This window comes from Bufo bufo, chromosome 4 (assembly GCF_905171765.1).
Source record: "Bufo bufo chromosome 4, aBufBuf1.1, whole genome shotgun sequence".
Taxonomy (NCBI): domain Eukaryota; kingdom Metazoa; phylum Chordata; class Amphibia; order Anura; family Bufonidae; genus Bufo; species Bufo bufo.
Window position 1 is genome coordinate 547,675,706 of NC_053392.1, and position 13,181 is coordinate 547,688,886.

The following is a 13,181-nucleotide window of genomic DNA, read 5'->3' on the forward strand; positions in this document are numbered from 1 at the left end:
ATCACCCCCATCCTGCCCGTCCTCACCTGCAGAGCATCACCCCCATCATGCCCGTCCTCACCTGCAGAGCATCACCCCCATCATGCCCGTCCTCACCTGCAGAGCATCACCCCCATCATGCCCGTCCTCACCTGCAGAGCATCACCCCCAATATGCCCGTCCTCACCTGCAGAGCATCACCCCCAACTAATGTCCTCAACTGCAGAGCATCACCCCAACTAATGTCCTCACCCCCAACATATGTTCTCGTCTACAGAGCATCACCCCTCCATTCTGCAGACTATTCCGTCCACCCATAGCCCCTGCCTGCAGAGCATCCCACCCCTCACACAGGGCACAGCCCAGAGGAAGCAGCAGATGACTCCCCAGCTCCGCACAGCGTCTCACGTCAGAGCTGAGAATAAGCCACGCCCCTTCCTGGCCCCGGCCACGTGACCTCCTTTAACCCTCTCCGCGCCGCCAGATCCCGGAAGCCCTGCGGACCCTCGTGTGTTTGAGGTAACGTGTGTGTCTGCAGTGTGTGATGTGAGGCCAAGGTACTGGGACCGCACAGCAGCCGCCTGACCCCCCCCCCCCCCCCTCCTCACAATGCTGCACTATCCAGCATGCAGCTGTTGTGAAACTACGACTCCCAGCATGCGCCATTCATGTATGGGTGTTCAAGCATAATGTGCATGCTGAGAGTTGTAGTTTCCCAACAGCTGGAGGACCAAAGGGTGCTGAGCCCTGCTGTAGTGAATGGGAGCCCCAGCCTGAGCTCTGCTAATGTGGGGGCGCAGTCAGTGATTGCTGGGGGGCACTGTGGCCATTGTCACCTCTTGGCTGATAGAGCAGGGGACCCCCACCCTCTTATGATGGCTGAGTGCCCCATCATATAATGACATATCACCGGGATACGCAATACATTACAATGGCTGGTCCCCAAGAGTGAAGGCAGAATTCATTTTTCCCTCTAGAGCAGCGCTCTCCTCCATCAGATGATCCATGTGCAGGGAGAAACCTCAAAGGGAACCTGTCATGGGATTCGTGTGGCCCAAACCACGGGCGGCATGAAATCCCCACAGGCGCCCTGCCTAGGCCTGATGCACACCGCCAGGCTTGTCACCCATACGCTGACGGTGACCTATTCATCTCTATGGGGCCGTGCAGATCTGTATTTATTGCTGATCCCTGTGGCCATTCTACAAATTCTAGAACAAGGGTGGGCAACCTCCAGCTGTTGTGAAACTACAACTCCCAGCATGCATACTTCCTCTACTCTTCTCAGAACTCTCACAGAAATGAATGGAGCCTGCTGGGAATTGTAGTCTCACAACAGCTGGAGTTTCAAAGGTTGCTGATCCCTGTCTTAGAACATGTCTTATTCTGGTCCATATCGTGGATGAGTCATTTCTATTAGGGTCCATTCACTGTAATTCTGGGTCCGCATCTGTTCCGCAATTTTGTGGAACGGGAGACCCATTCATTTCAGTGGGGCCGCAAAAGATGCGGACGGCACCGGTGTGGTTTTTCCGTGACTCCACAAAAACGATAACGTGTGTGCTATTCTTCGCGGACAAGAATAGGCATTTCTATCATAGTGCAAAATGCAGACCGCACACAGCCAGTATCCATGTTTTGCGGACCGGAAAACACTTACGGTCGTGTGAATGCGCACAGAAGGTGCCTGTTGTTTGTGGACTTCAATATGGTTATGGCCGTGCGCATGAAGCGTTGCACTCAGCTGTGTTTTAGGGATTGTTCACACGATGTCTGCACTATGTGCTCCACATAGGAACTTGAATGTTACTGGCAGTGGGTATGAAACCACTGCGCCAACCAACCACTTTGACTTTGGGCTAGACGTAAGGGCATTATCCTGACAGTCCCCTGGTTTTCACCCTTTAACCTCTATACTGGGATCTGGACTCCGCTGCAGGGGAGTCACCAGGCTGCTACCTCTTGGAATAGTCCTGCAGTGAGTGACAGCTGACTATGGTGATCGGAGACCCTGGTGCAAAGAACCAAGGGTTCAGAGCAGGCAGAGGTCATGCGAATCCATAAGGCCTCTTTCACACGGGAGTTGCGGGAAAATGTGCGGGTGCGTTGCGGGAACACCCGCGATTTTTCCGTGCGAGTGCAAAACATTGTAATGCGTTTTGCACTCGCGTGAGAAAAATCGCGCATGTTTGGTACCCAAACCCGAACTTCACAGAAGTCCGGGCTTGGGATCAATGTTCTGTAGATTGTATTATTTTCCCTTATAACATGGTTGACAGAATGCAAAGTAAAATAGCGCTGGAGGGGTTAAAAAAAAATGAAAAAAAATGTTTAACTCACCTTAGTCCACTTGATAGCGCAGCCGGCATCTGCTACTGTATTCTTTCTTTAGGACCTGGGTAAAGGACCTTTGATGATGTCACTCCGGTCATCACATGGTATGTCACATGATCTTTTACCATGGTGAATCACCATGGTAAAAGATCATGTGATGTACCATGTGATGACCGGAGTGACGTCATCAAAGGTCCTGTAACTGTATTTAATGCTCACCATAGGTCCTTCAACAAAGGAGACGCCGGGCTACGCGAGCAAGTGGATTAAGGTGAGTTAAATTATTTTTTATTTTTTTTAACCCCTCCAGCGCTATTTTACTTTGCATTCTGTATTCAGAATGCTATTATTTTCCCTTATAACCATGTTATAAGGGAAAATAATAATGATCGGGTCTCCATCCTGATCGTCACCTAGCAACCGTGCGTGAAAATCGCACCGCATCCGCACTTGCTTGCGGATGCTTGCGATTTTCACGCAACCCTATTCACTTCTATGGGGCCTGCGTTGCGTGAAAAACGCAGAATATAGAGCATGCTGCGATTTTCACGCAACGCACAAGTGATGCGTGAAAATCACCGCTCATCTGAACAGCCCCATAGAAATGAATGGGTCGGTATTCAGTGCGGGTGCAATGCATTCAACTCACGCATCGCATCCGCGCGGAATACTCGCCGGCGTGAAAGGGGCCTTAAACTTGTCCAAGGTCAGGGCAGGCAGCAGATGGTCAATACTATAAAAAAATCTATGGTCAGGACAGGTAGCGGAGTGTCAGAGACGTTAAACAGGTAGAGGGCCGGTACATAGGCAAACAGAACAGCACACAAGACGCTAGTCAGCTAGAAACCAAAAGCTCAGGCACCCTCCTAAAGAGGAAGGTGACTAAGATACCCTAAAGTGACCAACCATTGGCTGGAGGAAACTAGGTGCGTGCGACCTGGCCCTTTAAGGGCTGGGAAGCACATGCGCCTTAGACGCAGGTTGGAGGTCTTCACTGAGGAGCACGGGCTGCGGCCAGCAGAAGCTGGGTGGGGCGCTCTGGTGGGCAGCGGAGGGTAAGTGGGTCTGGACAGCAGGAACAGGAGAAGCAGGGTGAGTCACACGATGCCTGTGCCCACCCGGAGGACTGTAACAGCGGCCTGTGGACAGCTCATGCATTAAATGGACACCAAAAAGTCATTCCTTTGGCCTCCACTGGGTCGGCATCTGTCAGGATTTCCATTTTTTAAAATGGAATAATTAGCTCCACAGTCTCCATACAGAGCCATGCACAGTCACCTATGTGGCCGTGGGCATATACATGCCATAGGGCATATACATTGTTTTCTACCAGCCTGTTACCTGATGGCCTAGCGTTTGACCTTCTGTGCTCATCCTGATAAGTTGAGGCCTCTGTAGTTTTGGCTGGCGCTGTGCCCATAGTCTGTTTGAGCTGGTTTTATTGCCAGGAGTAGAGTAGGGTTTTGGTTGCCAGTCATTGTTCGGGGTTATTGATGTGGTTACCTGTATCCGGCACAGATTAATGGTGATGCAGCCTTCCATAGAGCGTAGAAATCTGGCACATATCATGGGGCACGACCTTTCCGGACTTTGGTTTTCCACAAGGGGATTGTTGATTTGGTTCAGGTCCTGACGATGGCCCCAGACTACAGAATGTAAGTTCCCGTCAGCCCAGGATACTGATCTGCTACCGTGCAGCGTAATGGTGTCTGGTCTGACAGTAGGGCCCATGTCCATGGCCTGATACTGAGGGCAATGAGCGGCGATGAACCGTTTGTTCCCAATCATTACCTGTTTGTCAGCTGCTTTTCCACGCAGCGACCGCCCCCTCTGTATAGGAATGAACAATCGCTGCCACGATCATTCATCCCCATACAGATTCATTGTTTCTCAGAGGACGATGTGCTGCCTACATAAACAGCGGATCAACGTCGGGGATGAGCATTTGTACAAATGTTTGTTCCCAGTAATCTTCCCATGAAAAGGACCCCCTGAATAAAGGGGTTGTGCAGCCTGTGCCTCAGGATAGGTCGTCATTGTCTGATCGGCAGGGGTCTGACACCCGGGACCTATCCACTGTTTGAAGAGAAGGCAGTGCTCCATGTGAGCGCTGCTTCCTCTTCATTACACTGCCTGTTGTCTCGGAAGTTTCGGCAGTGCAGTGTAATGACGAGTACTCCCCCCCCCCCCCCCCCCCCCATAGTACTTGTAATTACGCTACGCCACTGATGCATAGTGTAAAGTCCAAGAAGCAGCAATCGCATGGAGCGCCGCCTCCTTTTCAAACAGCTGATTGACAGGGGTCCAGGGTGTCGGACCCCCGCCGATCAGATATTGATGAACTATCCTGAGGATAGGCCATCAATACGAACAGGCTGCACAACCCCTTTAACAGCCTCTTGTCTGGATCCCAGCGATTTCCCCCCACCAAAGGTCCATGCTGCAGAAACATTAATGTCTGGGGGCGAGCGGAGCCGTAACTGGCTGCCGTAGCTTTCCATTACATGGTCGGGAGGGGGTTAAGGGTAAATAATGTTTTTCCTTGTATTAAGGACTGTGCCAGTAACTCCAGGGACCACTTTACTGATTGAATTGATAATGTAGTTGACCGTCCTTGTTTCCTGGCTGCTCTGTGTAATGATGAACCCGTAGTAATGTTGTGTAATTACTCCGTAGTCGCCCTAAATCCGATAAGTATGATTGACGCCCGTTCAGCTGTCATCCTTCCTGTTCTCCGTCTTCTCTGATCCAGTTCAGTGCTTCTGACTACAGCTGATAAGGAGCATATCGCGCGCTCGCCCATGTGTTAGGGCTCATGCACACGACCGTTGGGTGTTTTGCGGAATGGAATAGCCTGCCCCCTAATAGAACAGTTCTATCCTTGTCCGTAATGCGGACAATAATAGGACAGGTTCTATTTTTTTGCGGAACAGCCATACGGACACAGAATGCACACGGGGTAATTATTATATTTTTTTTTGCGGCCCCATTGAAGTGAATGGTTCCGCATGTAGGCCGAAAAAAAAAAAAAGAAAAAAACGTTCGTGTGTATGAGCCATTAAGGTGTGTTTTTTGGGTTAGTGCCCTTTTGTTTTTAAAAGCATGTAAATAAAAAACCCATAAAAATGCCAGTTGATAAAACACATCAAAAACGCTACAACAATGCTGAGCAATTTAGGTGTTTTTGAGGGTAAAAAAAAAACACAACACGAAACTGTGGTAACTATAGTTTCCCTAAGGCCCCTTTCACACGGGCGTGTTTTCCGCGCGGGTGCAATGCATGAGGTGAACGCATTGCACCCGCACTGAATCCGGACCCATTCATTTCAATGGGGCTGTGCAGATAAGCGGTGATTTTCACGCATCACTTGTGCGTTGCGAGAAAATCACAGCATGTTTTATATTGTGCGTTTTTCACGCAATGCAGGCCCCATAGAAGTGAATGGGGCTGCCTGAAAAATCGCAAGCAAGTGCGGATGCAGTGCGATTTACGCATGGTTGCCAGGTGACTATCGGGATGGGGAACCGATCTTTATTATTTTCCCTTATATTTTCCCTCACTGCGCTCATCACATGGTCCATCACCATTGTGATGGACCATGTGATGAGCGCAGTGACGTCACCAAAGGTCCTTTTCCTCCCAGGTCCTCAAAAAGAAGAAAGAAAACGAGCCGGGCTGCGCGAACAAGTGGATGAGGTGAGTTTAATTTTAATTTTTTTTAACCCCTCCATCCCTAATTCACTTCTGTATTCAGAATGCTATTATTTTCCCTTATAACCATGTTATAAGGGAAAATAATAAAATCTATGCAACACCGATCCCAAACCCGAACTTCTGTGAAAAAGCCCGGGTTCGGGTCTGGGTACCAAACATGCCGATTTTTCTCACGCACGTGCAAAACGCATTAAAACGCTTTGCACTCGCTCTGAAAAATCACGCATTTTCCCGCAATGCACCTGCATCTTTTCCCGCAACGCACCCGCACCGCCCGTGTGAACCCAGCCTAAGGCTCCCTGCACACCTTGTGGATTTGTATGCAGTAAATCTGCATGAAATCCACACCAAAAGCGCATAACAAACCGCACATAAATCTGCTTAATTTATTGTGGGTTTTTTTGCGTAGTTTTTATGCATTTTTTTCGTGTTAGCAACCCCTTTGAAGTCTATGGGGAAAACCACTGCCTGTAAGGTGGGCAGTCGCACAAACCACTGACAAGATGCAGATTTCAGATTCCACATGGCAGGAAAGTATACACAAATGGGGTCATTTATCAAACTGGTGTAAAGTAGAACTGGCTTAGTTGCCCATAGCGACCAATCAGATCCCACCGTTCATTTACCAAAGGAGCTGTGAAAAATGAAAGGTGGAATCTCATTGGTTGCTAAGCCAGTTCTACTTTACACCAGTTTGATAAATGACCCCAAAAGTGTATATGAGATTTGGCAAATCTTCTTCTCGCTGGTACTGTACTTACTCTGTGGTTGTTCAGCACAAATACCCGCGCAGGAAAAAACGGATGTAATCCTTGTGCCCAAGGGGGGGCTGCACACAGTGCTGATTACATGTGGTTTTGTTGCACAGATTTTGTGCAGAAAATACAGTATTAGCGCAATGAATGGGATTAGAGAAATCTCATGTACGCTTTGCTTTTTCTCTTAAGTGCGGAACTTGACCTACTGTGTGGATTTTGAAATCTGCAGCATGTTTTTGTGCAGATCTCACCCTTCTCAATTCGCATCCGATCCACACAAAAACGTTTTAAATAGTGCGGATTTATGTGTGTTTTGTATGTGCTTTTGGTGCGGATTTCATGCAGATTTTTTGCACATAAATCTGCAAGGGGGTGTTCATACAGGGTTTTTTCAGCTGACTTTTAGCGCGGCCTCTTCCTTTTTACCTCCCATACATCTCGATGGGAGGCAGTGCTGAGGATCATGGAGCAGTGGCTTATAGCTGCGGCCACGCCAAGAAGGGAGCGGTCCACGATCCTCAGCGATGCCTCCCATTGAGATGTATGAGAGGCAGAAGGGACGCAGCCGCCGCCGGGCTTTCAGCGAAATTTTGGCACAGGCTGTCTGCTCCAAAATTCCACCGAAAAAGCTGTTAAAATTTAAAGGATTTCTGTCACCTGAAAAATGGGTATTAAGCTGGCTGAACATAACTATATTAGGGCCATCTCACTGCCTCCCGCCGTTATTGAGAAAAACAAACTTTTATAATATGCTAATTAGCCTCTAGGAGCGGGGGGGCGTTGAGGTGTTGCACCTGCTCCTAGAGGCTCCGTTTGCCCACCTCCTTTTCATGCCCTTCTTCTTCTCTTGATTGACAGGGCCAGGGCAGCGCTGCTCTCCTCACGCCGGCCGTGTCTGCAGTGTAAATCTCGCGCCGTTCAGTATTCTGCGCAGGCGCAGTGAGGGAAGGACGCTTCCTGCCTGCGCTGGCGTGAAATTTACACGGCAGACACGGCCAGAGGTAGGAGAACGACGCTGCCTGGCCCTGTCAATTTAGTGTAGCAGGGCATGGAGCCTCTAGGGGCAGGTGCAACGCCCCCCCGCTCCTAGAGACTAATTAGCATATTATAAAAGTTCGTTTTTCTCAATAACGGCGGCAGGCAGTGAGATGGCACAAATATAGTTATGTTCAGCTGCCATTAGCACATCGCTACTGTCAGCCAGCTTAAAGGGCTTCTGTCACCCCACTAAAGTCATTATTTTTTTTTGGGCTAGTTAAATTACTTATATTGCGATATATGAAAATATAATGGTCTTACTTACTTTGATCCAGCAGTTTCTTCTAAAAACGAAGTTTTATAATATGTAAATTAGGTCTCTACCAGCAAGTAGGGCGGCTACTTGCTGGTAGCAGCTGCAGAAAACCGCCCCCTCGTCGTGTTGATTGACAGGGCCATCCGGGATCTCCTCCTCCGGCCGGCCCTGTCAGTATTTCAAAAATCGCGCGCCTGTGTTCATTCGGCGCAGGCGCTCTGAGATGAGGAGGCTCGCCTCCTCAGAACTCCCTCAGTGCGCCTGCGCCGATGACGTCTTCTATTTCGGTGATGTCATCGGCAGGCGCACTGAGGGAGTTCTGAGGAGGCGAGCCTCCTCATCTCAGAGCGCCTGCGCCGAATGAACACAGGCGCGCGATTTTTGAAATGCCGACAGGGCTGGCCGGAGGAGGAGATCCCGGCTGGCCCTGTCAATCAACACGACGAGGGGGCGGATTTCTGCAGCAGCTACCAGCAAGTAGCCGCCCTACTTGCTGGTAGAGACCTAATTTACATATTATAAAACTTCGTTTTTAGAAGAAACTGCTGAATCAAAGTAAGTAAGACCATTATATTTTCATATATCGCAATATAACTAATTTAACTAGCCCAAAAAAAAAAAAGACTTTAGTGGGGTGACAGAAGCCCCATTTTTCAGGTGACAGAAACCCTTTAAATATACTTAAAGAGGTTGACATGCTTGACGATCCCTTCTGGATAGAAAGGTCCCACACGGTTTCCCACTGCCAGGAACCCCATCGATTAGCTTTAGGGCTCATGCACGCGAACGTATTTTCTTTCTGTGTCCGTTGCGGTTTTGGGGAACTATTCATTTCAGTGGGTCCACTAAAAAAAACAAGTTACTCCGCGTGCATTCCGTTTTCATATGTCTGTTCCGCAAAAAAAACAGAACATGTCCTATTATTGTCTTACGGACAAGGATAGGGCTGTTCTATTACGGGCCAGCTGTTCTGTTCTGCAAAATACAGAATGCACACGAGCATCATACATACACTGCTCCAAAAAAATAAAGGGAACACTTAAACAACACAATGTAACTCCAAGTCAATCACACTTCTGTGAAATCAAACTGTCCACTTAGGAAGCAACACTGAGTGACAATCAATTTCACATGCTGTTGAGCAAATGGGATAGACAACAGGTGGAAATTATAGGCAATTAGCAAGACACCCCCAATAAAGGAGTGGTTCTGCAGGTGGTGATCACAGACCACTTCTCAGTTCCTATGCTTCCTGGCTGATGTTTTGGTCACTTTTGAATGCTGGTGGTGCTTTCACTCTAGTGGTAGCATGAGACGGAGTCTACAAGTGGCTCAGGTAGTGCAGCTTATCCAGGATGGCACATCAATGCGAGCTGTGGCAAGAAGGTTTGCTGTGTCTGTCAGCGTAGTGTCCAGAGCATGGAGGCGCTACCAGGAGACAGGCCAGTACATCAGGAGACGTGGAGGAGGCCGTAGGAGGGCAACAACCCAGCAGCAGGACCGCTACCTCCGCCTTTGTGCAAGGAGGAACAGGAGGAGCACTGCCAGAGCCCTGCAAAATGACCTCTAGCAGGCCACAAATGTGCATGTGTCTGCTCAAACGGTCAGAAACAGACTCCATGAGGGTGATATGAGGGCCCGACGTCCACAGGTGGGGGTTGTGCTTACAGCCCAACACCGTGCAGGACGTTTGGCATTTGCCAGAGAATACCAAGATTGGCAAATTCGCCACTGGCGCCCTGTGCTCTTCACAGATGAAAGCAGGTTCACACTGAGCACATGTGACAGATGTGACAGAGTCTGGAGACGCCGTGGAGAACGTTCTGCTGCCTGCAACATCCTCCAGCATGACCGGTTTGGCATTGGTTCAGTAATGGTGTGGGGTGGCATTTCTTTGGAGGGCCGCACAGCCCTCCATGTGCTTGCCAGAGGTAGCCTGACTGCCATTAGGTACCAAGATGAGATTCTCAGACCCCTTGTGAGACCATATGCTGGTGCTGTTGGCCCTGGGTTCCTCCTAATGCAAGACAATGCTAGACCTCATGTGGCTGGAGTGTGTCAGCAGTTCCTGCAAGATGAAGGCATTGATGCTATGGACTGGCCCGCCCGTTCCCCAGACCTGAATCCAATTGAGCACATCTGGGACATCATGTCTCGCTCTATCCACCAACGTCACGTTGCACCACAGACTGTCCAGGAGTTGGCAGATGCTTTAGTCCAGGTCTGGGAGGAGATCCCTCAGGAGACCGTCCGCCACCTCATCAGGAGCATGCACAGGCGTTGTAGGGAGGTCATACAGGCACGTGGAGGCCACGCACACTACTGAGCCTCATTTTGACTTGTTTTAAGGACATTACATCAAAGTTGGATCAGCCTGTAGTGTGTTTTTCCTCTTTAATTTTGAGTGTGACTCCAAATCCAGACTTCCATGGGTTGAAAAATTTGATTTCCATTTTTTTATTTTTGTGTGATTTTGTTGTCCGCACATTCAACTATGTAAAGAACAAAGTATTTCAGAAGAATATTTAATTAATTCAGATCTAGGATGTGTTATTTTTGTGTTCCCTTTATTTTTTTGAGCAGTGTATTTTTTGCAGATCCGTTTTTTGCAACAGAAAATCCTCTTTTGTCACTTTCTGGGACTGTCGCGGCGTGCTGCTCTGCGTCAGCATTGACGATCATTAGATCCAATGTTGCGTGACTATTATTACTATTATGAGATTTACTTTGACTGTAAGATGCCGCAGCAGAAAATCCGCAACGTACACGTTCCTTGTGTTGGGCCTTCAGAGAGAGACGTTCTTGTGGCCCCAGAGGGTCATTTGCATAAAACCACATTTTGAATCTGCCAAGTGGATGTGTGCCATTGTTATCACAGCAGATGAGGAGCCTGCGCTTCCTAGTTGTGTACGTGATGGGTATTTCTCAATCCATTCCAGTCTCATCCTGTCGTGGTATCTCCGCAGTATTTCTTACCGGCCCCTCCCTTGCCTAACAATCATTTTAAAGGATTTAGAACAGGATTGCCCCGTGGGCATTAGGGATGTGTGTGAGGTCTGTCGGTGTGAACATGCCGTAACGTTGTTGATTTTGGCATTGGCCGCTCCGGTTTGGAGCACATTTTCCTTCGTGTGTTTGTGTTAGTTTAGCGTCGCCTGGTGAGTACGTGTCTTCAATAACAGTCTTAGTGAACCGCTAATACCCGCTGTAGTGCCTCAGGTGCCCGGAGGGGGCGAGAACCCTGACATATTATGTCCTGAAGATACGTGTGCTTACTGATAATCAGTTTCTATGGTAACGAAGACGAATCAAAATGAGTGGACAATTGGGAAGATATTTTCCTCTTTACATTGGTATCTGTACATTTCCCCCGTTCCTCCAAGTGGGATCAGTGGTTTTCACTATTAGCATGCTCATGGGCAAACAGACTTGTACGTAGAGATGATTACAGGGGTCATCCAAACTATAAAACATGCTCCCCGGCACTCGCGTCGCTCCTGATCCCAATATGGCCGCCGCTGCTTCTCCCTGTCGCGTGGATCAAAACATCCGTCAGGGGCAGCCAATAGCAGGCCGCGACAAGCACGAGCCTCCCTAGCATCGCGTGTGATGTAGGGAGGCTGGTCACCGTCGCGGCCTCCTATTGGTTGCTCTCCCAGTCACCGGATGTTTTGATCCGTGCGATGGGGAGATGCAGCGGCGGCAGCTATATGGGGATCAGGAGTGACGCGGGTGCCGATGATTGGGTAAGTATTGTCTATAGAAGGGGGGCATGTTTTATAGTTTGGATAACCCCTTTAAAGGGGTTGTCCAGGAATTTACTAACGTTGAGCTATCCTCAAAGTAGGCCACCAATGTCTGAATATTGGGGGTCCCGCACCCCCGCCAAACTGCTGTTCTGCGTTCACACCGGAAGTTGGACAGCTCCTTCCCATGTGTAGTGGTCGGAGTGCGCTCCCATTCACTTCACTACACTTCAGCTGATCAGCAGACTGTCGGACCTCCGCTGATCAGACAATGGTGACCTATACTGAGGGTAGGCCACCACTTGTAAAATGCTGAACCATGCCTTAAAGGGGTTGTCTCACTTCAGTAAGTTGCATTTATCATGTAGAGAAAGTGAATACAAGTCCCTTACTAATGTATTGTGATTGTCCATATTGTCTCCTTTGCTGGCTGGATTCATTTTTCCATCACATTATACACTGATGGTAACCATGGAAACGAGCAGTGTATAATGTGATGGAACAGCCACCCTGCAATCCATCAGTGGGGGTCGTGCTTGCACACTATTGGAAAAAGCGTCAGCGTCTCTGTTGGCCGGGACCATGGGAGCGCACATAGGCTAGTGCTTTTTCCTATATTGTGCAAGCACGACCACCGCTGCTGGATTGCAGGGTGGTCGTAACCATGGAAACGAGCAGTGTATAATGTGATGGAATAATTAATCCAGCCAGCAAAGGAGACGATATGGACAATCACAATACATTAGTAAGTGGCTTGTATTAACTTCCCCTACATGATAAATGCCATTTGCTGAAGTGAGACCACCCCTTTAAGGCCTCATTCACACAGCCGTACCCAATTCCGTGCAGAAATTGGCCTGCGGTGAACATTTTCAAATCCACAGCATGTCAATTGTTTGTGTGGATTTTTAGTGCAGATTTGACCCTTTGCAATGTAACAGGTGAGATGAGGGTAAATCCAGAAGTACCTCTTGCGGATTTGGGTGCGGAAATGCAGAGAAACCTGCGTGAAAATGCGCACGGACTTTCTGTTTGTAGATGCGCTCCCATGCGCAGGTCGCTTTAGAATGAGGTTTTGTCTTGGATTTTGCAGCAGATTCCACATCTGAATTTCTGCTCCATGTCTTACTAGTGGACTGCGTTTTGAAGACCTCATCCACATGTCACCGAAATCTCGGCAGTTCTGATGTGGATTTTCACTATGGATTTAAAGGGAATCTGTCACCACATATACCAGCATTAATCCAGATGACATGAGAGATCTGCACTTGTCAGCTGAATGGTCCCAACCCCTTAGGCGGCTGCAATGTGGAGAAAATAGCTGGTTTATAATATGTAAAATAGCCCCTAGGTGC

General features: G+C 48.8%; 1 protein-coding gene across 2 annotated transcripts in view; it reads left to right on the plus strand.

Annotated features, from left to right (window-relative positions):
• Nucleotides 1-344: 344 nt before the first annotated feature.
• The window catches only part of C1D (C1D nuclear receptor corepressor), a 56,242-nt gene continuing 43,405 nt past the window's right edge, over nucleotides 345-13,181 (plus strand). Inside the window, exon 1 of one of the 2 annotated variants that reach the window (XM_040430058.1) lies at nucleotides 345-498. The gene's annotated coding sequence lies outside the window, so the exon portion shown is untranslated. Of the gene's footprint in view, nucleotides 499-3,282; nucleotides 3,406-13,181 lie in introns of those variants that run through there. The other variant, XM_040430060.1, reaches the window with a different exon arrangement.